Raw genomic sequence first — 22,629 nt, forward strand, 5'->3', positions numbered from 1 at the left:
AATAACCTATAGGTCAAAATATCATACAGGAAATTAGAAATATCTTTAAATGAATAGCACTGTAGCACTGTCCTCCCATTGTTCATTGATGTGCTCGAGCGGGCACCAGTAACATCTCCATTGAGAGACTTGTTGTTACTGTTTTTGGCATATTGAATATGCCACGGGGAGCTTGCCAAGGGATGTATTAGCATAATAAACAGAGAAGGTATATCATTTTACATGTTAATATGAAAAGAAAAAGGTACGAAAATCATTCACCTATTGTCACTTTAAGGTAGAAAGAGAGCAAGCTAAATTCCAAAGAAAGTGAAATAATAAAGAGTAGAATCAAAGAAATAGAAAAACAAAAGCATAAGAGAATTAACAAGGGGAAAAGTTGGAAGAAAAAATAAACCTTGAAGAAGACAATTTATATATAAGATTACCATTAATTTGTTTTGTTTTGAGCCACACCTCATGGTGCTCAGGGCTTGCTCCTGGTTCAGCTCTCAGGAATAACTTCTGGTGGGGCTATGGGGGGTTATGGGGACCACATGGGGTGCCTGAAATTGAACCCTGCACAGTTGTATGCAAGACAAGAGCCTTACCAGCTATATTATCGCTCCATCTATTAACTTTTTATTTTAGTTCTAAATAATTCAAGAGGAATAAGATAAGTACATTAAATCTCTGAAATTCAAGTTTTACTAATAATGTTGAAAATGATGTTGAAAGTAATGTTCCATTCCCTCAGGCACTGCTCTCTGGACTACCTTGCATTCACATTAGAATGATTAACTAAGGTGGTTTGGTATTGCTGACAAAGTGGACAGCTATTAAAATATCAAGAGGTAAACTACATTAATTTATAAAATCCCCATCCAGTTCTGATATTCTGTGATAAGAAGACCTGGAAATCCCTTAAAACCACAGAACGGAAAGGGTATACTTGAGCAAGTGTGCTTGAAGGGAGTCTGGAAGGCTCTGTGCAAACATGGGATGTGGAATAAAATGCCATCCAAAGACTATCCTCCTGATTGATGTCTTCTAAAAGGCAGAAAAATCCAATACATCAGGGAGCATTTCCCCTCCTCTGACTAAAACTAAGTGTGTTACTATCTCGGAATTCCTTGTAGTGCTTCTGTGAGGTCCCCAACATACTTGCTTTCCAAATGAACTTATATCATTGCACTTAAAAGCCACAGTGTAGACCACGTTGATAAAGGCCAAGGAGCTCACCCACTGCGACACTGTATTAGAGCACCCTAAAATAAACTTAAACCCTAAATTTCAGTTCAATTTAAGGAACAATTTACCTCTGGGCAAGAGAGACGGCTCAATACTCTACATGCAGGAGACTGGGATTTGTACCCTGGTATCAAATGGTGCCCCAGTGTCCTTAAAAATATTTTTTATTTATAGGGTCAGAGTGATAGTGATAGTACAGCAGGAAAGGCACTTGCTTTCTACAGTCAACCGGGGTTCAATCCCCAGCATCCTGTATGGTCCCCCAAGCACTGCCAGGAGTAATTCTTGAATGCAGAGCCAATAGTTACCCCTGAACACAGCAGGTGTGGACCCCCATTATTTTTTAATTTAAAAGTCTCATTTACTGAGTTGTTAGTTTACATGACTTTATGTGTGACAGGGGTACAAAGTCACACCTGCTAAAAAATCAGTGTTACCCCATCACAGCCACCAGCAAAGTACTGATGTGCCTCCACCACAGTCCACTAGGCTGTTCCTGGCTTTGATTCCCCTCCCTGCTCTGTAAACCTCAGTTTTGAGGACTGAGTCCAAGGGTTTGGTTTTGTATGTTCCCTTCCTTAGCCACTCTAGCACCCAAATAAGAGCAAGATCATTCAATTATTTTCTTTTTTCCTTCTGAATTAACTCAGTGAGCATGAGCCCCTGCAGTTTCATTACGCTATTGAAAGAGGCCAGATGTAATTTTTCTTATGGTTCAGTGGTATTTCATTGTATATATCTCCCACAACTTTTTAATCTATGGATTTATCATCAGAGATGGGCTGTTTCCATATCCTGGCTATTATGTAATAGCACTGCAATGAACATTGCTGTAAAAGTAACTTTAAACTAGTGTTTTGGAATACTTTGGAGGAGAATTATTAAATTAGATCATGATCCAATTTTAATATTTTGTATAATCTCCATTCCATAGAAGTTGAGTCAATTGACATATCTAAAAGCAGTATATGCTGGTTTCTTTTTCTCCACATTCCTGCTTTTTTCTACCCTATTTGATATAGATCATTCTCACAAGTGTCATATTTTATCTTTTTTCTTTTCTTCTTTGGCTTTGGCCACACCGGACAGTACTCAGGAGCCATTCCTGGCTCTGTGCTCAAGAGACCACAGGTAGTGCTGGGGATTTGAACCAGCATTGCAGCCAACTGTAACCTGGTGCAAAGCAACTCCCTGCACTATATCTTTCGCCCTGAATGTCTCTGGCCAAGACTCTGTTCAGTTGTTTGTTTCCTTGTTGAGTTTTGTGAGTTCCTCAAAGAGCTCAAATATTTACCCTTTGTGAAACATATGCCATGCCAATGTTTTCTCCCATCCAGTCTTTGTGTCTCTTCCCTTGTGTGTGTACAGTGAGAAGATGTCTCCCATGTGGTATATAGCTAGGGGGTCACTCCCGGCAAATTTCAGTTCACCAGTGAAGCCCCAGCAGTTTGGTCTAAGATAGTTCTGCTCCAACCCAGAACCCAGAACCCAGGAGGCAGGGGTCACCAGAGTTACTTTTGGGAACTCATGTCTGTCATGTCTATTTTAATGACAGTTTCTTTAGCTAAGCAGAAGGTTTTTGGTTAAATGCAATCTCATTTGCATATTTTTGAATCTATTTCCCTTGACTCTCGAGTCAAATCACCAAAATATACCATGGAAGTCAATGGCCTGAGTATCCTGCCTGTTTTCTCTGGTGTATTTTATGATTTCAGGTCTAACATTAAATTTTTTTTAACCCATTTTCAGTGAACTTTTGTACATGGTGTGAGAGTGTGATCAGTTTCATTCTTTTGTATGTTGCTATCCAGTTTTTCCAGCACCATTTATTGAAGAGACTTTTCTTTTTCCATTTTATGCTCTTGAATACTTTATCATAAATTAATGGCACACAGTGTGAAAAAATTTAATTCTGGCCTCTCAATTCATCCCACTAATCTGTGTGTCTATTTTGAGTCAACACAACACTTAGAACAATAGCCAATATATGAAAACAACTCAAAAGTCCAATGACATATGAGTGGATATAGGAGTTCAGATATATATAAACAATGGAATACTACGCAACCATGGGAAGAATGAAATTATGCAGTTGCTAAAACTTGTCTGGAACTTAAGGGTTGTCATATTAAGCAAGGTAAGTCAATGGAGAAGAACAGGCAAATACCAGATGTTCTCACTGTGAGACAGAGTATTAAAACAAGAAATTTAGTGTGAGGGCTAAGCAATAGTATAGTGGGTAGAGTGCTTGCCTTACAAGTGGACAACCCGGTTTCAATCCCCGGCATCCCATATGGTCCTACAAGCACCTCCAGGAGTGATTCCTGAGTGAAGCCAGGAGTAACTCCTAAACACCAGTGGGTGTTGCCTCCAAGAAAAAACAAAAATTAGAAGGTATCAGCGTGGGCAAACCTTGGCCTTGGATTACAGAATGCCAAGGAAGGGGAGGAAGAGGAGACAGACTGATGGTAACACTGGGCATTGGATACTTGTGGTATAAAGATGAAATTGCTGTGTACATCAAAATTGTAAGATCCAACATTATGATAACAATGTGTTCCAGACTGTAATAATTAAAATGTTAACGAGTTTGTTAAGGAGGCAGATAGAAGGAAACCTTGGGTCACTGTGAAGAGACACTTACATTAGTGGGATTATAGTTAGAACATTGTATGTCTCTGTTATTAATAGCTTTGTAAATCGTGGCACCTAAATAAAAATGATAAATAGAATTTTTTTCTTGAGATAAATATTCAAACCATAAAATTAACTCATTTGAAATATACAACTCAAAAGCTATACATTAATCATTACAACCTAATTTTATAACATTCTGTGTCTCAGAAGAAAGTCTTGTTATTAGTCAACCTCATTCCTCCACCTTACCATGCCACAACAACCACTAGTCACTTTCGGTCTCTATGCATTCCCCTATTCTGAATATTTCAACTGAACAGAATTATACAGAATGTGATCTTCCATGATCACCTTCCTCCACTCAGCACAATGCTTTCAATTATCAGTACTTTATTCATTTTTTATTGAAGAATAATATATTATTACTTATAATAATAATATAACATCACAATTTATTTATCCATTCATCAGCTGATGAACTTATGGGCTATTTTCCACTATGAACAATGCAACAGTGAATTTTGCAAGGATGTATGTTTTTTTTTTTAACATTATAGTTTATTATTTATTTATTTTCTTTTTGGGTCACACCCAGTGATGCACAGGGGTTACTCCTGGCTCTGCAGTCAGAAATTAACCCCTGGCAGTGCTCAGGGGACCATATGGATGCTGGGAATCGAACCCAGGTCGGCTACATGCAAGGCAAACGTCCTACCCGCTGTGCTATCACTCCAGTTCCAAGGATGTATGTTTTTATTTCTCTTGATAATATAGCTAGGAGTAGAACTGTCAGATCATATGATAATTCTACATTTTACTTTTTGAGGAACTGTCAAGAGTGTTATCCAATGTGACTGTACTATTTTATAATCTCATCTTCAACTAGGCCTCTAAGTTTTCTTTTCTAGGGGGTTGGAGGTAGAGGGAAGCATGCCTAGTGGTGTTCAATGGCTACTTCTGGCACATTTTAGGTATTATGTTCGCGATACAGGTTATCATGTATATCCTTTTATCTGCTTTAAAAACTTATTTCTTGTCCAGAGTGATCATTTCCAACTAGTGTTGTCATAATGGATCCTCCTGTATTTTAACTATCTCCATCCATCTCCCACACCATTAACCAATTTAGGGGTATTTTTAATTTAGTAATTATAATCATAACCACTCTTTCAATTCCTCTTTGGGAGACCTGAATAGCATTCTCATCCTGTATGCGTAGGTAGGGCCCAGGACTCTGAGGCGTATGTTAATGCAGGAAGAACAGTGGAATCAAAGAGATGTGCCCAGAGCCGGAGGTTCTTCATCCTCTTAGCTATTTCTTTGACGGTCTTGAAGGCGTTCCAAGCCGCTCTCTTCCTCCTGCGCAACTCAGGTGCCAGGTCATTCATCATGTTGACTTCTCGACCTAGGTACACATAACTGTTGCATTCGGAGATGGTCGTTCCATTGAGAGAGGATGGAGCATCAGGAACGAGGCTGTTTCTCATAAACATTGTCTTCGTAAGATCAGCTGTAGTCCGACCTTTCCACACTCACAGTCGAAGTTGGCCAGCATTTGTGCCGCTTGGCTAATGTTTGGTGTTACTAGAACAATGTCATCAGCAAAGCGGAGGTGGTGTAGTTGCCGACCATCTATCTTCACTCCCATTCCTTCCCATTCCAGTCATCGCATGACGTTCTCGAGGGTGGCACTGAAGAGTTTCAGTAAAGTGGTATCACCCTGCCGAACCCCTCTCTTGACATCGCTGATTACTTCTTTGTAGAATGGTGAGATCCTGGTAGTGAATCCGTAATACAGCTCACAGAAGATCCTGATGTATTGAGTTTGAATGCCCTGATTGGCTAGGGCTTCAATGACCGCTTCCGTCTCAACAGAAGCAAAGGAGAATCAATAAGAATGCTATTCGGGTCCCCCAAAGAGGAATTGAAAGAGCTATGCTTGGAGTATCACGTCTCACTCAAATGAGAGAAAGAATCTGGAGTTCCAACCTCCATCGACAATCTAGAATCAGGGACGCTGTCTCATTTGCCAAGGCATCAAAAATCAGATAGGCTGGACATGTAATAAGATTTAGAGACGACCCACGGGACGTCAAAAGACCGCGTGGCCGCCCACCTACCAGATGGTCAGACTTCTTCATCAAGACCATGAATGATTGATTTGAGGCTCTTCGTTTTCCTAGAACGAACAGATGCCATTGGGCTACACTAGCGCGCGACAGGGACAAATGGAGACATTACTGGCGCCTGCTCGAGCAAATCGACAATTAACGGGAAGTCAAGTGATCAAGTGAATCATAACCATTATAGTTTAGTGTCCTATTCAACCTGGGGCTGGAGAGATAGTATGGTAGGTAAGGTGCCTGCCTTGCACACAACTGACTTGGGTTCAATCACCATCATCTCTTATAGTCCCCAAAGACTACCAGGTGTGTGATCCCTGAGTGCAGAACCAGAAGTTAGTCCTGAGCATTGTCAGGTGTGTGTCTCCCCCAAAAAAATGTAATAAAATAAATCAAATCATACAATCTTATTAAGTTTCTGATTCTATTAAGAAGAAAAGAAAACATGCTGCACCCCCTACCCAACCCCCCATACCCCCAATCCAACAATACCTAAAAAAATCAAGTTGAGGGCTGGAGATGTAGCTCAAAGGGCAAGACCACATGTGCTGTATGTGGGAGACAGGTTTGATTCCTGGCACTCCATGGTTTCCTGAGCTTTCAGTAGATCTCATTTGGGTGAAGATTCTTCTTGTTGTTGTTTATTTTTTCTGTTTTTTTTTTGGGTCACACCAGCAGAGCTCAGGGATTACTTTTGACTGTGCTCAAAGATTGCTCCTGGCGGTGCTCGGGGGACTACATGTAGTGCCAGGGATCGAAGCTGGGTGGTCAGCATGGTAGGCAAGTGTCCTGCCCGGTGTACTATCTCTCTGGGCCTTGAAGATAGTTTAGATAGTAAATTTCTAGACAAAACAAGAGCTACATTCTTTGTTGTTGCTTGTTTGGGGGAGGGTGGGCACACCTGGTGGTGCTCAGGATTTACTCCTGGCTAGGCTTGGGAGACCATAAGCAGTGCCAAAGATCAAAACCGGTTGGCTGTGTGCCAACTTTACTATCTCACCAGCCCCAAGAACTATATATTCTTTTTATCTTATGCTAGCTGGACAAACTGAGAGAAAATACTAAAAGAAAGGCAAAAAAGACACTGTATTTTCAATTACAGGCTCTAGCTCCCAAATTGAAAAGGAACAAATCAGGTAAGGAAAGGTAGTAACATAGCTTGAAGTTTACAAACCTAGATGTGCTAGGCTGGGTTTGTTTTTGTTTTTGTTTTTTTGCAATTCTGCTTTCAGTTCACTGAGTTCACTCACACAAGCACACACTGGGAACCCCCTCTGCTCTAAAGCACCAACAAAAACCTCAAATTCCCTCCTCCTCTGGAGACAAGGTTACTGAATAAATATTCAGTCTTTCTACTGGACAATCTCAACATAAAACAAAAATAAGTGCAAATAAGACTTTTAAAGTAAGAAATCCAAAAGTAAGCACTTTTCAAACAAGAGGGAGTTTAAACAACTAATGAGCAGTATTGCATAGATACAACTTATCCAAGAACTTATCCAAGAATTCCCAGAGAAAATTACTTTCTCTGCTTCCTGTTTCTGACTCAGAAATAAGCGCTTCTCTTCTCTGAGATTTAGAGTTAAAGGATCCCTGTAAGTACCAATAACCTGACTGCCTCTACTGTGGTAGATCCATTTCGACCTCTGGCCCTCCATATGGTCCCCCAAACACTTCTAGGAGTGACCCCTGAGCAGAGAGCCAGGAATAGTCCCTGAGAACTGCAGGGTGTGACTCAAATGCTTCCTCCTTGTGTATCAAAAAGGAAAAAGAATGAATCCTGATTCAGTGGCCAGAGAAGCCCTTCAGCCCATTCCATTCAGAAGGGCTCTGGGCTCAGTCTAGACCCATGGGGCTTGCAGACACACACAGAGGTAAGTCATAAAGTGTTCATGGCCAGGAATGGAGAACACACTACAGAGGTTTCCCTGTAGTTTGGTTTACACTTTACAAGATGCACATATGTTCCTCTTTACTCTCAAAATAATCCTGTGAGAAAACTGAAATGCAAAGAAAAAAAAAAGACCAAATTAATTACCATGTTAAAAAGACAGAACCTCTACTTGTACTCTTCATTGAACCATTTCTGTTGTTTTTTAAAGTAGTAATAATTTATCAGTTGCATCTACAAAAGTTATCAAAGTTGAAAACCTCTGTATTACAAAAGGACAAAATTTACTATAATTCATACTGTTTTATTATAAATTAAAAATAAAATGATTTTGTTGTCTTTTCATTCCTTTCAGGATGAAAAAAATCAAATATAGAAAAGAGTGAGACTAGAGAAAAGAAAATTTAAATTCCTGGAATTTCTAGTTTCTAAGTTACACAATACCAATTTGCAAATTAAATAAGCAAATTGCTCTGTATCACAGAAGTAAGAAAGTAGCCTATGGAAGCTGTCCATATGGAAGGCAGCAGGAAATAGGAAGTGATTTTACTCTAAAAGAAAACCAAAAGGTGGTGAAAGTCAACAGTAAATGGGAGAGGCAAGAATTATCAGGCAGAAATCTTGGGGATATCCGGGAATCCATATCAGCACAAGTGAATATCTTGTATATGTCATCAGTGGTTTTTTCCTCCTATGTCTAACTTATACAAATACTGAATAGCTGAACAGAAATGTACAAATGAAAGCTGAATCATTCCACCGGTAATCAATGAGATAAAGGGAAATTCTTTTCTCTTTAAACTTAGCCACAATTTGCATGTTTCATTATTCCTACTAGCAATGACTGCCACTCCATGTTTTTTGCACACATTTTCTTCTGCTGCCACTAATTAAGCAAGCAAATATGCACTCTCCTATCCTCAAAAAAACATGTATCAAAAAAAAAATGTATCAGGCCAAAACAGAATGGGGATTACTGGTATAGTGTAAATAGCATCTGTCACTGAATCGAATGAACCTGGATTTGATTCCTGGCTTTCTGACTTAAACTGTGAGGCTTCAGGCAGTTATGAACTTTTAAATCTTAATTTTATGTATACTTCTTTACTCCAAGTCATTGCACAGATTAGAGAATTAATTAAATAGAAACCATGACAAAAATACATGTATAAACACTGGGTGACCTGATGCATAAATAGTATTTATTGTATGCCTACAGGCTGGAGCCGATAGCACAGCGGTAGGGTGTTTGCCTTGCACGCAGCCAGCCTCGCCGAGCCAGGTTCGATTCCTCCGCCCCTCTCTGAGAGCCCGGCAAGCTACCGAGAGTATCTCACCCCCACGGCAAGGCCTGGCAAGCTACCCGTGACATATTCAATCTGTCAAACACAGTAGCAACAAGTCTCAAAATGGAGATGTTACTCGGCCCGCTCGAGCAAATGGATGAACAACAGGAGGACAGACAGTGACAGTGTATGCCTACTGGGTGCCAAGCATTGTGCAAAATACAATACATTGTGCCCTGACTCCCAAAGGGTATAAGATGTGGTTGAAAAGAACACAGATACCATTGTGAAAAGCTAAGCACTGTGCTTTTTTCAAGTAAAGAACACATGGTTTAGGATTAAGAGTCAAATGTTTGTAGTTAATAATGGCTATAGGCTTAAAGGAAGAAAAACACAGACTGCAGAGGTCAAGAAAGACTTCAGGACAGAATAGGGATCCGAGATAAGATTTGAAAAACAGGATTTTGAAGTCAGGAATACATTTCTGTTGAAACAAGTAAAAGCAGAGAGAGAAAATGGCAAATCAGCCCAGAACCAATGAGAAGCCAGACTTGGCCGAAGCAGGTGTTTATGAAGGAGAGTTAGGAGGGGAGGCCCGACAGTGGAGTATGAATGAGAAAACTGTTGAGAAGGAGATACTTTCGGAGTTGAAAAGGAATGTACAAATTACTTTTGAGCAAAGGAGTAAAATAGCTAAATAAATTCAATTTTGAAAAACACAATCTGGGAATAATTTTTTTTCTTTTTTTCAAAAAAAAATGTCAAGAGAGGGTAGGCAGAGAAAGCTGTTAGGAGGTGATGCAGAAGTTGAGTTGAGATGCTAACAGGCAGGATGAAGTGGTGGAAAGGGAACAGTAGAAGTACATTTGAGTAAGGCTGCACAGTAAGATTAGGGACTGGTCAAATACCAAGATTAAGGAGTAGAGAGTCAAAATGAATCACAATCTCTTCAGTCCATGTAGGAAACAGGAAGTCAAAAAAAAGAGAAATCAATGGTGGGACCTGAGGCTAGAAGGGAAGAAATGTCAATAAAGAGTCTCATATTGGGCATGTTGGCTTTGGGTTCCTACTGCCATATTCATTCTCTCACATGCGAATATCTCAGTACAGTGGGTAGGATGCTTGCCTTGCATGCGGCCCATCTGGGTTCTATACCCCGCATTCCATTTGGTCCCCCAAGCACTGCCAGGAGTAATTTTTGAGTGCAGGGCCAGGAGTGATCCCTAAGCATCACTGGATGTGCCTCTAAACCAAAGACCAAACAAACAAAAATAAACACATGGAACTGTCTCACAAGCTTCTGGATATAGCGATCTGGCATTTAAAAAAATAACAAGAATTAAAAAAAAAAAGGAGGAGGAGAACCCGGGATATGGCTCAAATGGTAGCTCAATCCCTGGAACTATGCATCTCCCACCCCACAGAGACCACAGGGAGAAGCCCTACCCCTCAAGGTCTGTGTGGCCCACACAATACTTTTTTAAAAGAGAGAAAAATATTTTTTTTGTCAAATCAGATAATACACGTAAAACTAAGGAAGAAATTCCATAAGGGTCACTGATCAGGCTATGGATCCTCTTTAGGAGAAAAATCTAGTCTCCTCCATCATCCCTGAGAAACAGGCTTCTGGAATCAGGCCCAGAGCTCCACACATGCAAAGCCAGTGCTCTACCACTGAGCCACCACCCAGCCCATAAAGGTTCTTATATAGGATGCGTGCTGATGTAGAGATTTTATTTCATTTTTTTTGCTTGTTGGGTCATACCCAATGATGCTCAGGAGTTACTCCTGGCTCTGCACTTAGGAATTACTCCTGGAAGTACTTGGGGGACCATATGGGATGCCGTGGATGGAACCTGAGTTAGTAGTGTACAAGGCAAATGCCCTATCCACTATACTATTGCCCTGGCCCCATTAGATGCGGTGTCCTTATCTTTCCTTTTTTTCCTAGTTTTTTGTTTTGTTTTGGGGCCACACTAACGGTGTTCAGGACTTACTCCTGAATCTGCACTCATGGATCACACCTGGTGGGGTTTAGGGGACCATAGGGTACTGGTGATCAAACCTGGGTCAGCCATGTGCAAGACAAGTGCCCTCCCCACTGTACTCTCTCTCCAGCCCCACGTGTGGTGTCTTTATGAAGAGAGGTGAGAGCCTAGAAACAAAACATAAAAGGTCATAATGCAATGTGAACTGAGAGAGAGAGAGAGAGAGAGAGAGAGAGAGAGAGAGAGAGAGAGAGAAACGAAGAAACAAGAAATGCATAGCTTAGAAGGTCATTGTCACTAGTTACCCAGCCTGTTAGCTATCCAGGAGCCAAGAAAACCTATGCTGAAATCCCCTCTGACACATTTGAGTGTACACAGCCAGAGAGACTGGGGGTTTCATATAATTCCTGTGGTGATAACCTACTAATCCATAACACACATAAAACTGAACAAATACATAGACTAAATTACCCAGAATTTGGCGGGTACAGAATCCTATGAAGCACAACCTGGAAAGCACCCAGACAGAGTCAGAATATAAGGAAAAGACTTGGAAAGGTCCTCTTCTCTGCCCCCACAATTCCTCAGTCCTTTGGGAAATATTTCCCTTTAAAAAATTTGCATTCATTCCACCTGCCAAGCAGTGCTCAGGGGACCCAGGTGATACCCCAGTGATTCTCAGTAGAGCCAGACAGTTGAAAGTTGGGGATTTCCAGATGTGGTGCAGCTCTGGCAGATGCCAGGGACAACCAGCCACACCTGGAGATGCTAGGGTTTAGGAGGAATAAACCAAACAGTGCTGGGGATAAAACCAGCTTGCCGCATGCAACACAGTGGAAGAGAGCCTACTTTGTATGCATGAAACATTGCACTCAAAAAACCAATTCATAAAATAGGGTATGCGGCTGAGCAGTAGAACATTTGCTTTGCACCTCTTAGGTCCTGGGTTAGATTCCAGCACCTCAAAACAACAACAAAACCCAAAACAAACAAAAAAACCCCCAACAGGCACAAAAAAGCTTTACCCCCCAACACACTGTTTCACTGTAGCACTGTCTTCCCGTTATTCATCGATTTGCTCGAGCGGGCACCAGTAACATCTCCATTGTGAGACTTGTTGATACTGTTTCTGGCATATCAAATACATTATGGGTAGCTTGCCAGGCTCTGCTTTGCGGACAGAATACTACCTGCTGTGCTATTGCTCCATCCCCCAACACAGTAATAACAAATTAAAAGTAAATACATTTGGACTTAAATACAAGTTTATCTACTGATAACATACCTCTGATAACACAGTTGACCGCCAGGGATAAGGAATACTGTGCTTTGGATCTAACTGTAAAGCTTTGCTAGTTCTGAAAGTGATTTGTCAGTCATTTTGGTATTCAACAACGATCAATTTCCTACATATATATATATAAAATTATTAGGCTGTACATCTTAAACGAGAGTTTTGTTTCAGGCTGGAGCGATAGCACAGTGGGTAGGACATTTGCCTCGCATGCGGCCGACCCGGGTTCGATCCCTCTGCCCCTCTAGGAGAGCCCAGCAGGCTACAGAGAGTATTCTGCCTGCATGGCAGAGCCTGGCAAGCTCCCAGTGGCATATTTGATGCGGCAAAAACAATAACAAGTCTCACAATGGAGACGTTACTGGTGCCCGCTCGAGCAAATCAATGAACAACAGGGGGGGGGAGGACAGTGCTACAGCTTAAACAAACATGTTAACTATATCTCAATTATATTTCTTGTTTCACAAGAAAAAATAAAAAACTTTAAAAACATAACACTGGGGTTGGAGCAATAGCACAGCGGGTAGGACTTTTGCCTTGCATGAGGCAGACAGGATTCGATTCCCAGCATCCCATGTGGTCCCCCGAACACCACCAGGAGTAATTCCCAAATGCATGAGCCAGGAGTAACCCCGTGCATCACCAGGTGTAACCAAAATAAATAAATAAATAAATAAAAAACAGTAACACTTAGTTCTTGTACTCTAATAGGCATGAAGTTTCTTTGATTAAAGGTATAGAAGCCTTATATGACCAACACAATACTGAACAATTTGGAGTGGGAAAGAGAGCACTTCAAAAACTATCTGAATCCATAGAGACGCAGTAGGGCAGTAGGAAAATAAAAGCCCCAAATCTGAAAATTTATCTACAGAACTGAGTTAGGGGCAGGGGGACAATGGTAGAAGAGTGGACACTCTGGTGGAGGGTGATACAGGGACAATGATGAGGGTGTGATACAGAAACATTGTACCCATGAAACCTTACTGTAATAGTACTTATAAATCATGGTGCCTAGATTTAAAAAATTTTTTTAAAGTCTGTCTTCAAAGGTCTGGACCATGCTTAGATGCAGTTCAGGTCCCTAAATATATTCTTTAAAATTTTAACCGTGGGACCAAGATATAGTACACCAGGTAAAGCACTTACCTTGTGTGTGGCTGAATGAGTTTCATCTGTGGCACCCCATTTGGTTCCCTGAACCTTGGAGGACTGAACCCTGAGCTTAAAGCCAGGAATAATCTCTGGGCACTGCCAGGTATGAACTTTCCTGCCCTAACGCCCCCCCCCCCCCCCGACAAATCACCATGATTAGTCCTGAAGATATTATTTTCATTTTTTTAATTTGAGGCACCGTGATTTATAATACTGTTAATGCTAGGGTTTCATGCGTAAAACATTCCAGCACGCCACTTTCTATTATTGTCCCAGTGTCCACCACCCCTCTCCCTGCAGTGATATGCTTCCTACTAAAATTGATCCTTGAGGCTGTGAATAAGCAGAGTATTCATTATAATTGGGGACTGACCTGTAATAAGGCCTCTCACCCTTCACCTAATGTATAACCTGAGCATCTACTCTGTGTTCCCATCCCAGAGACAGTGCACCTGGGCCCAGGACCTCTTGTGGCCTTATCCTATTTTCCTTGCTTTAGAGAATTTATCAGATCAATGATTAGTTCACCTACAAAACACAAAGTTTTTTTTCCCTTCTAGATTTTTGGGTCACCCTGGCAGTACGAAGGCCCAGCTCTGTACTCAGGGTAACTCTAGGGGGTACTCAGGGAACAATGCTGTGCTGGGGTTCAAGCTCTACAAACAAAGCATACACTCCAGCCCATGAAGCTATCCCTCCAGTCCCCAGGAGATAAGCATTTATGTATGAATCTGTGAGGAAAAGGATTCAGTAAAGATTTTTCTTATTGTGGCAGAATGTAATCTTGCCATCTATGGTCTTTCAGTCATCTTGCAAAAAATCACAATTACATTAGTGGCTCACCAAGAAGGATGCCTGCCTTTATTAGAACCAGAATTATTTACTAATTTAAATAATCTCAGCAGATTCATCATTGGCTCATATGTAGTGAACTAACTGCACACACACATACACACACACACACACACAACAGAAAGAAAGAAAAGAAAGAAAAAGGAAAAAAGAAAAAAACAGAGGAAATGGAAGAAAGGGGTGGAAAAAAGGAAACCAGTCTTTAAATCAATTGTCCAGGCAGCTAAATCCTTCTTTTCCAAATATGAATCTCCAGAAGAAAAGCCCGCACTGTGGTGGAAATCACCTTCTGCTTCCCTGCAGCTGTTCCACAGCTGAGGAAAATGCAACAACAAAGAGGAAATGCGCCTAGAGAGCCTATAAACAAAAAGTGGAAACCCCCTTATTCCACATCTTCCAACTAGCACTGCTGAGGACGTGCTCCCAGGTTTAGATTTTCCTTTGTGGAGGGTCCAGCCACAGCACTCTGCAGTTCATTCACAGCTGCCATCTGGAGAGTTGGGGTAGAGCCACAATGGCTGATCATGTACAGGATTTAAAAAAAAAAAATTCAGAACAAATTACAATATTCTTTTGTAAAGGAAAAGTAATATCTCTCCAGCTCTTGATCTTAATTTCATCTCTCAGGCATTTCACATAGAAAGAAGGAATATATTACCATGAACAACTGGCACGACAATTTTTAAAGTTTTTAAATTATTTGATTAAGGAAGGAGACTTCACTTTCTGTTGTGACATTTCTGAACTATTTTGAGTTTTCAGAATGACTATGTTTGGGATAAAATACTACAGAAAGATGAGGCCTTTGCAAGAAATTCACTAAAAATCCACTGTTTTAGAATCGCCATCTTCATAACTTCTCTCCTGAAAACATGTTTGTATTAATAGCTTTTTTTTACAGTGAAAATTTCAAACGCATACAAAAGTAGATAGACTATAATAAATTAGAAGACCCTACAAACCACATTTATGAATTCTGGTCAAGCTCCTTTTCAACACAGCCCATCCACTTCCCACCCTGCATTTCCCTGGCTGTTCTTCAATATGTGCCAGGGATCAAATATGGGCATGTGCTCTACCCTAAGTTACATCCCTGGTCACATTGCCCAGGCCATTTTCTTTCTTTTTTTTTTTTTAAAGTATTATTGTGGGTAGGGCGTTTGCCTTGCACGCAGCCAACCCAGTACAACCCAGGCCGACCCCGGTTCGATTACTCTGCCCCTCTCGGAAAGCCCGGCAAGCTACGGAGAGTATCGCGCCCGCACGGCAGAACCTGGCAAACTAGCCATGCTGTATTCGATATACCAATAACAGTAACAAGAAGTCTCACAATAGAGACGTTACTGGTGCCCACTTGAGCAAATCGATGAACAATGGGAGGACAGTGCTACACAGTGCTAATTATTTTAGTTAACAAATTCATTTTAAATTTTACTTGAGGCACATGTGATTTGGGGGAGGGGGGCCCACACCCAGTGATGCTCAGGGGTTTCTCCTGGCTCTACACTCAGGAATTACTCCTGGTGGGCTTGGGAACCTTATGAGATGCTGCGGATCGAACCTGGGTCAGCCACATACAAGGCAAATGCCCTATCCCACTGTACCATCACTCCAGCCCTGGCGCTTATGATTCATAATATTATTGATGGCAGGGTTTCATGCACACAATGTCCCATACCACACCCTTTAGCAGCATGTCCGTTTCTCACAATCTATTTTTTTTTTCAGCTTTTTGGGTCACACCTGGCAATGCTCAGGGGATACTCCTGGCTCTGCACTCAGGAATCACTCCTGGTGGTACTCAGGGACCATATGGGATGCTGGGAATCGAACCTGGATCGGTTGCGCGCAAGATAAATGCCCCACCTGCTGTGCTATTGTCCAGCCCCTAACAATCATTTTTGATCAAGATGTCAGCATCCCCCAGTCCAGTTCAGTCATATTTCAGGTAAGTGTCATGTCATTTCACCCATAAATATTTCAATGTACGGTTCTAAAAAGAAAAGGGTCTTTAAAAACAACTCATGGGGCTGGAGAAAAAGTATAGTGGGTAGGGTACTTGCCTTACACATGCTTGACCCAAGCACCACCAGGAGTGATCCCTGATTGCAGAGTCAGAAGTAACCCCTGAACATAGCCAGATGTGGCTCAAAAAACAAACAAACAAACAAAAGCAAAGTAAAAAGAACTCACTAGATCTTATTTCACCTAAAAAATAAAAAGTTACATTAATTCTTTAGTCTCTCCAGCAACTGGGGTTCAGTTTCTTTGATTGTTCGGAGCAGAAACTGAAGATGCAGTAGGGTTCAGGCACTGTGTATAGTTGACATATCTGAGACTGCCTTAGATCTACTGGTCTTTGTTATTGTTGTTGTTTGGCTTTTTGGTCACAGTTTTGATGCAGGAGACCCAAATTAGATTCACCTCCTTTAGCTCTTAAATACTGCCTTCTAAGAAATTATTTCTTTGAACATCCTATTTAAAATTGCATGCAAACCCTTGCCCGGGCATTTCCAATCTTTTCCTGCTGTGTTTTTCTCCATAGCATGTAGAAATGCAGAGAAAGGGGGTGGTGGTGGTGGTGGGAAAATCAAGTACATAGGTCTTGGGGCAGAAATCAACCAGTGAGGCTTGTGAGGGTCAGATTGCCAAGGGTGTTACAGGCCACTATAGTCTATGTTTCAGCCTGGGTGAAATGGAAAGCTCTCAGAGATGGTTCCAGCAACTGATGATAGTGGTAGGATCAAGAAGTTCTGGTAGTATGAGGTGAGAAATGGTCAGATATACTTGGGAAACAAACTGACAACATTTTCTGGTTCAATGAGATGATGGAGTGAAGGAAAGAAGAGAGACAAAGGAGACTGATATTTTTGGCATTTGAGTAACTAGAAAATAATATTTGAGCTGGAAAAGACAGGAAGAGGGGTATCTCGGGGTCAGAGCTATGACAGCACAGCAGGTAGGGTGTCTGCCTTGCATGTGGCTGACCCAGGTTCCTCCCTAACATCTCATATAGTTTCTGGAGCACAGTCAGGAGTAATTCCTGAGTGCAGGGCCAGGAGTAAACCCCTGAGCATCACTAGGTGTGACCCCAATAAGCCAAGAAAGAAAGAAAGGAAGGAAAGAAGAAAGAAAGAAAGAAAGAAAGAAAGAAAGAAAGAAAGAAAGAAAGAAAGAAAGAGTGTCTGTACAAAGATCACGAGTTTAGTGCTATGGAGACCAGAGGAGACCTCTGCCCTTATCTCAATGGCTGCTCTTTCTCATCCCTCAGAAGAAAGCTTCAGGACCACAGAAGCTTCAGCTGTGGTTTCCAATCTACTACCTTTGGGGAAACCAAATGAAAATGGCAATGAAAGCAAATACACTCATTTAGGGAATGGCTAAGGGAAAACTGAGTCAGCTTTGAGGTACAGGGCCAAGGATTGCTCAGTGTTAGAGCATCTGAGGTGCAAGCATGAGTCAGCAAGTTGGGTCCCTAGCACCACTTCACGTGCCTGTGCAGTCACTATACTCAGAGCGACCAAGTATATCATCTCCGTCTGGCATACTGCAAGCAGGACAACTACGTGTGGAATCCCAGTTGTTACACAAAGGGAGGAAAGGAGGATATTTTTCTAAGTTCGTGAAAACATGGTCACTTTGGCACTTCCAACATGCCATTTAGAAAATTCACCAATGAGATGGTTTGGGGGAGCTGGTGATCATACAGTGGCCAAGGTCAACCTGGATCCAATTCCCAGCATCCTGTATGGTCCCCCAAGCCTGCCAGGGGTGATTCCTGAGTTTAGAGCCAGGAGTAAACCCTTAGCAAACCTGAGTGTGACTCTAAAATAAAAAAATAAACAAAAAAGTCTTTCTCCTTGCCAACTGTCTAGTAAAGGCCCTCAGTCCAATCTGAGGCAGCTTGGATGAGGGTGGGGTGGGGCGCCTTGGGGGGGGGGGATTAACCCCCTATAAAACTAGAATAAAGCAGCTCAGTGCACCCTGTCCTGAAGTTGTCTACTTCCCAACTCCTAATGAATAACTGTGCTTGTCAGTAAGGCCCTCCATCCTGGACAAGCCTGCATCCTAGCTCTGCAAGTGGAATTTCTCCTAACAGCACTCCATTTGTTTTGTCTGGCCTCCTTTGGGTTAAGACTGACCTTTTACTTTGGGAGTTCTTGTCTTTCTCCTCTCTCTAGCACTAGCACTATCCTCCCGTTGTTCATCGATTTGCTCGAGCGGGCCCAGTAACATCTCCATTGTGAGACTTGTTGTTACTGCGTTTGGCATATCAAATACGTCACAGGTAGCTTGCCAGGCTTCGCCGTGCGGTCGAGATACTCTCAGTAGCTTGCCGGGCTCTCCGATGAGGGCGGAGGAATCGAACTCAGGTCAGCCAGGTCGGCCGCATGCAAGGCAAATGCCCTACCCGCTGTGCTATCACTTCAAACAAAGCATCGCGAAGGCCCGCGGCGGGTGTTGACGCGATGTGATTTCTGCCCAGTGCTCTGAATGTCTCCTCTCTCAGATTCCCTAAATAAAATTCTTTTCTGCAAGGTAAAGACAAGAGTTCAGCCCAGCAGAGAGGTAGTACAGGGCTCTTGCTTGCAGGCAGCAGACCCTGATCTGAATGCTTGGCATCCCATATGCATGCCCCCTACCCCCACCCCACCCCAACTCTTATTGGAAGCATGCTCCTCCCGTTGTTCATCGATTTGCTCGAGCGGGCCCAGTAACGTCTCCATCATGAGACTTGTTGTTACTATATTTTGGCATATCGAATACGTCATGGGTAGCTTGCCAGGCTCTGCTGTGCGGGAGAGATACTCTCGGTAGCTTGCTGTGCTCTCCGAGAGGGGCAGAGGAATTGAACTCGGGTAGGCCATGTTGTCCGCTTGTAAGGTAAACGCCCTACCACTGTGCTATCGCTCTAGCCCACCCCAACTCAGAGGTCACTAATGAGCACAGAACCAGGAGTAGTACCAAAACAATGCCAGATCCCCTTCCCCCCCACCAACACCTTCCACAAAAAAACACCAGGTGGAGACCAGGACTGACTTTACCAGTTCTGATCTCCTAAGCAGAACCCTACCACATACACGCAAGTGACAACAGAAGGGCCTAAACAAGATAATGAAGAGTTCAGTTAATTCACATCTTTTCGTCTGCAGCTGCTATTGCAAATTAAAAATAAATACATACATAAATAGTACCTAGATTAGATCAGCTCTTACCCTAGTATTTCATTAGGGTCATATGTGCTATCTTAAATCTGCAGTTAGAGAAACACCAGAAAGCCTCCCTTCTTGTTAATTAAAGAGATATTATCAGCAGAATAAATAATCTGATACAACTTCAACTTTAAGAACTCAATTAGATGTACTATAGGCAATTTACCTTCCTTCAATTTCTTTTTCAGAAACCAGACTCCCATGTCATTAAAGTTTTAAGACTTTAAAAAGCACAGGAGCATGGGGAATTGAGATTAAAATGTCGTTCAAAATGAGAGGACATAGTGAACTATTAACTTCCCTCTTTAGAACTATTTTGACCGAAAAATGTTCATTATTAACAAATGTTGCCTGGAGCGACAGCACAGCAGATAGGGCGTTTGCCTTGCACACAGTTGACCCAGCATCTCATGTGGTCCCCCGAGCACCACCAGGAGTAATTCCTGAGTGCAGAGCCAGGAGTAACCCCTGTGCATCGCCAGGTGTGACCCCCCCCCCCAAAATGTCACTTTTGTTCTGTTGTATTTGGTGCTAGAGATGAAATCAGGTCTTCATACACACATAGCATTTACTCTTATCACTAAGTTACATTCCCAGTCCAATTAATATATACAGTTGGGGGTTTGGGGGATACACGTAAGGGGGCTATTTCTGCGTCAGTGCTTGATGGTTGCACCTAAAAAATTTCTAACAAAATTTTAATTTTTTATTCAAATGCTTTGCAGTAACAAATCTATTTTCCTAACCCCATTACCTTCCTTCATCCATAAAAGTTTATGGTGCTGAAGAGACAGTACAATGGTCATATAAGGCACATACCATGCTTTGCATGGGGTCAACCGTGGTTCAATTCCTGTCACCAAATCCCTGTCACTACTTGTTTCCCCAAGCATTAATGAGACCAACTGGAAGCAAAACCCCTTCCCCAAACCAAGCTCTCCACAGCTCCACTCCACCCAATGCCCCAAAATAAGAGTAGCCAAGAGTTCACAGTCATTAAATTAGGAGCTCATTATACTATTCTATCTACTTTTGCCTATATTCTTCCTGAAAAAAGAGATTAAGCAAAGAACTGAATTCACTTAAGCACCTAGGTGTATAACCTTGAAGACACCCCTCCACAACAGAACCAACCAGGTGTGCTGTGTTGCTAATGTAGGGAGGAAAAAAAAAAGAAGAAAGGACTGATTTCAGGGCTGGAACTCATGCTTTGTAAATGAGAACTCCAGGTTTAGATCCTGGCATGGTATGATCCCCCGAGCCACCCCCAGCACCACAAGTGTGACTCCAATTTTATTTTTAAAAATTAACATTTAAGGGGCTGGAGCGATAGCACAGCGGGCAGGGCGTTTGCCTTGCACTCGGCCCACCCAGGTTCGATTCCCAGCATCTCAAATGATCTCCCGAGATTCCTAGCATCCCATACGGTCCCCCTAGCACTGCCAGGAGTAATTCCTGAGTATGGGCGTGACCCAAAAAGCAAAAACGAAAACAAACCCATTTAATTTAAAATTCACTGTTACTGTCCTCCCATTGTTCATGTATTTGCTTGAGTGGGCCCAGTAATGTCTCCATTTTGAGACTTGTTGTTACTGTGTTTGGCATATCGAATACATCACAGGTAGCAGTAGCTTGCCAGGCTCTCCAAGAGGGACGAAGGAACTGAACCCGGGTCAGTCGGGTCGGCCGCATGCAAAGCTAATGCCCTACCCAATGTGCTAATTTAATATTTATTTTTAATAAAGAAAAATATTAAATCAATATCTCATTCATTGACTTTTTTAAATATGTAATTTAATGTTAGGATAAAAGAAGAACGAGAAAAAATACTAAACTAGCACTATAACCTAGCTTTAAATTCAAGTTTTGATCTATATTAACATCTTCTCAGTTAACCTGATATGCTTAAATCAGTAGTAGTACACACATATTACATATACCTATACACATATTACATGTAGCTGTGCTTTATTCACTTAAAATTCTTACATTCAGTGCTCTCTTGAAAACACATATACTAAAATTCTCACATGCAATCCCTATGTTTATCTACTATCACTAAACTACCTAAACAAAAATTACAAAGGTATCTTTTAGTTTTATAGTAAAAGAAGCTTACCAAAAAAAAAAAATTCCCCACCAAATCTTTTAACTTAAGTGAGTTGGCTAATCAGGAATAATCTTACACAGTACACTACTGCCATCTGCTGGCTATCATATCTATGGCTAGAAAAAATGTGACAGAAAAAGCAAAAATGCATAAAATTTTACTTCTGAATGAGGTTTACTCCCACAAATTTTTCTGTAGAAAAGAAGCTGCCACATATTTGGGTTCTTTATACATCACAAACAGCGGTTCAGGACCATGGCTCTACATTAACATCACTGGGAGCTTTGGAAAGTCCTGATACTGGGGGCAGAGAGACAGCAAAATGGGGCAGAGCAGTTTTTCGCACAGAGAGACCCAAGTCTGCTCCCCAGCACCACACTGTCCTCTGAGCACCCCCAAGAGTGGCCCGGAGCATGGAGCTGAGCACAGCGCCTGCGCACTGCTGCACGCTTGAGGTATCTAGTCTGAGAAGGCAGAGAAGCCCAAAGAAAAATGGAATGATTGCAGAAGGAGAGAGAAATGACTGGGGGCTAGGTGACTAAACATGAAAAGAGATTCAGGAGGTCAAATTTGGGACCATTTGAACATATAAAAAGAACATTGATAACGGATTGTGATATAGGAACTTTTAAAAAGAGTCCTATTGTGCATGGGGAAAGAAGAAAGAGAGAAGGGAATAAGAAGAGACAACTTTAATGGATAAAGCCCACTAATAAGTGTAGAAGAAATGTAATAACTAGAAAATCATCAAATTCTATGACACTAAAGAAAAAAACAAATGAAAAGCCAACAGACGACAGGAAATCTATATAGTTTTGAAGTATTTACTGCACAGACTACTTAATTCCTA

General features: G+C 41.7%; 1 protein-coding gene across 3 annotated transcripts in view; it reads right to left on the reverse strand.

Moving 5' to 3' along the window:
* The window catches only part of PRORP (protein only RNase P catalytic subunit), a 115,550-nt gene that overhangs the window by 80,193 nt on the left and 12,728 nt on the right, over positions 1 to 22,629 (reverse strand). The window lies entirely within an intron of this gene.

This window comes from Sorex fumeus, unplaced genomic scaffold, assembly GCF_029834395.1.
Source record: "Sorex fumeus unplaced genomic scaffold, SorFum_2.1 ptg000098l, whole genome shotgun sequence".
NCBI lineage: Eukaryota > Metazoa > Chordata > Mammalia > Eulipotyphla > Soricidae > Sorex > Sorex fumeus.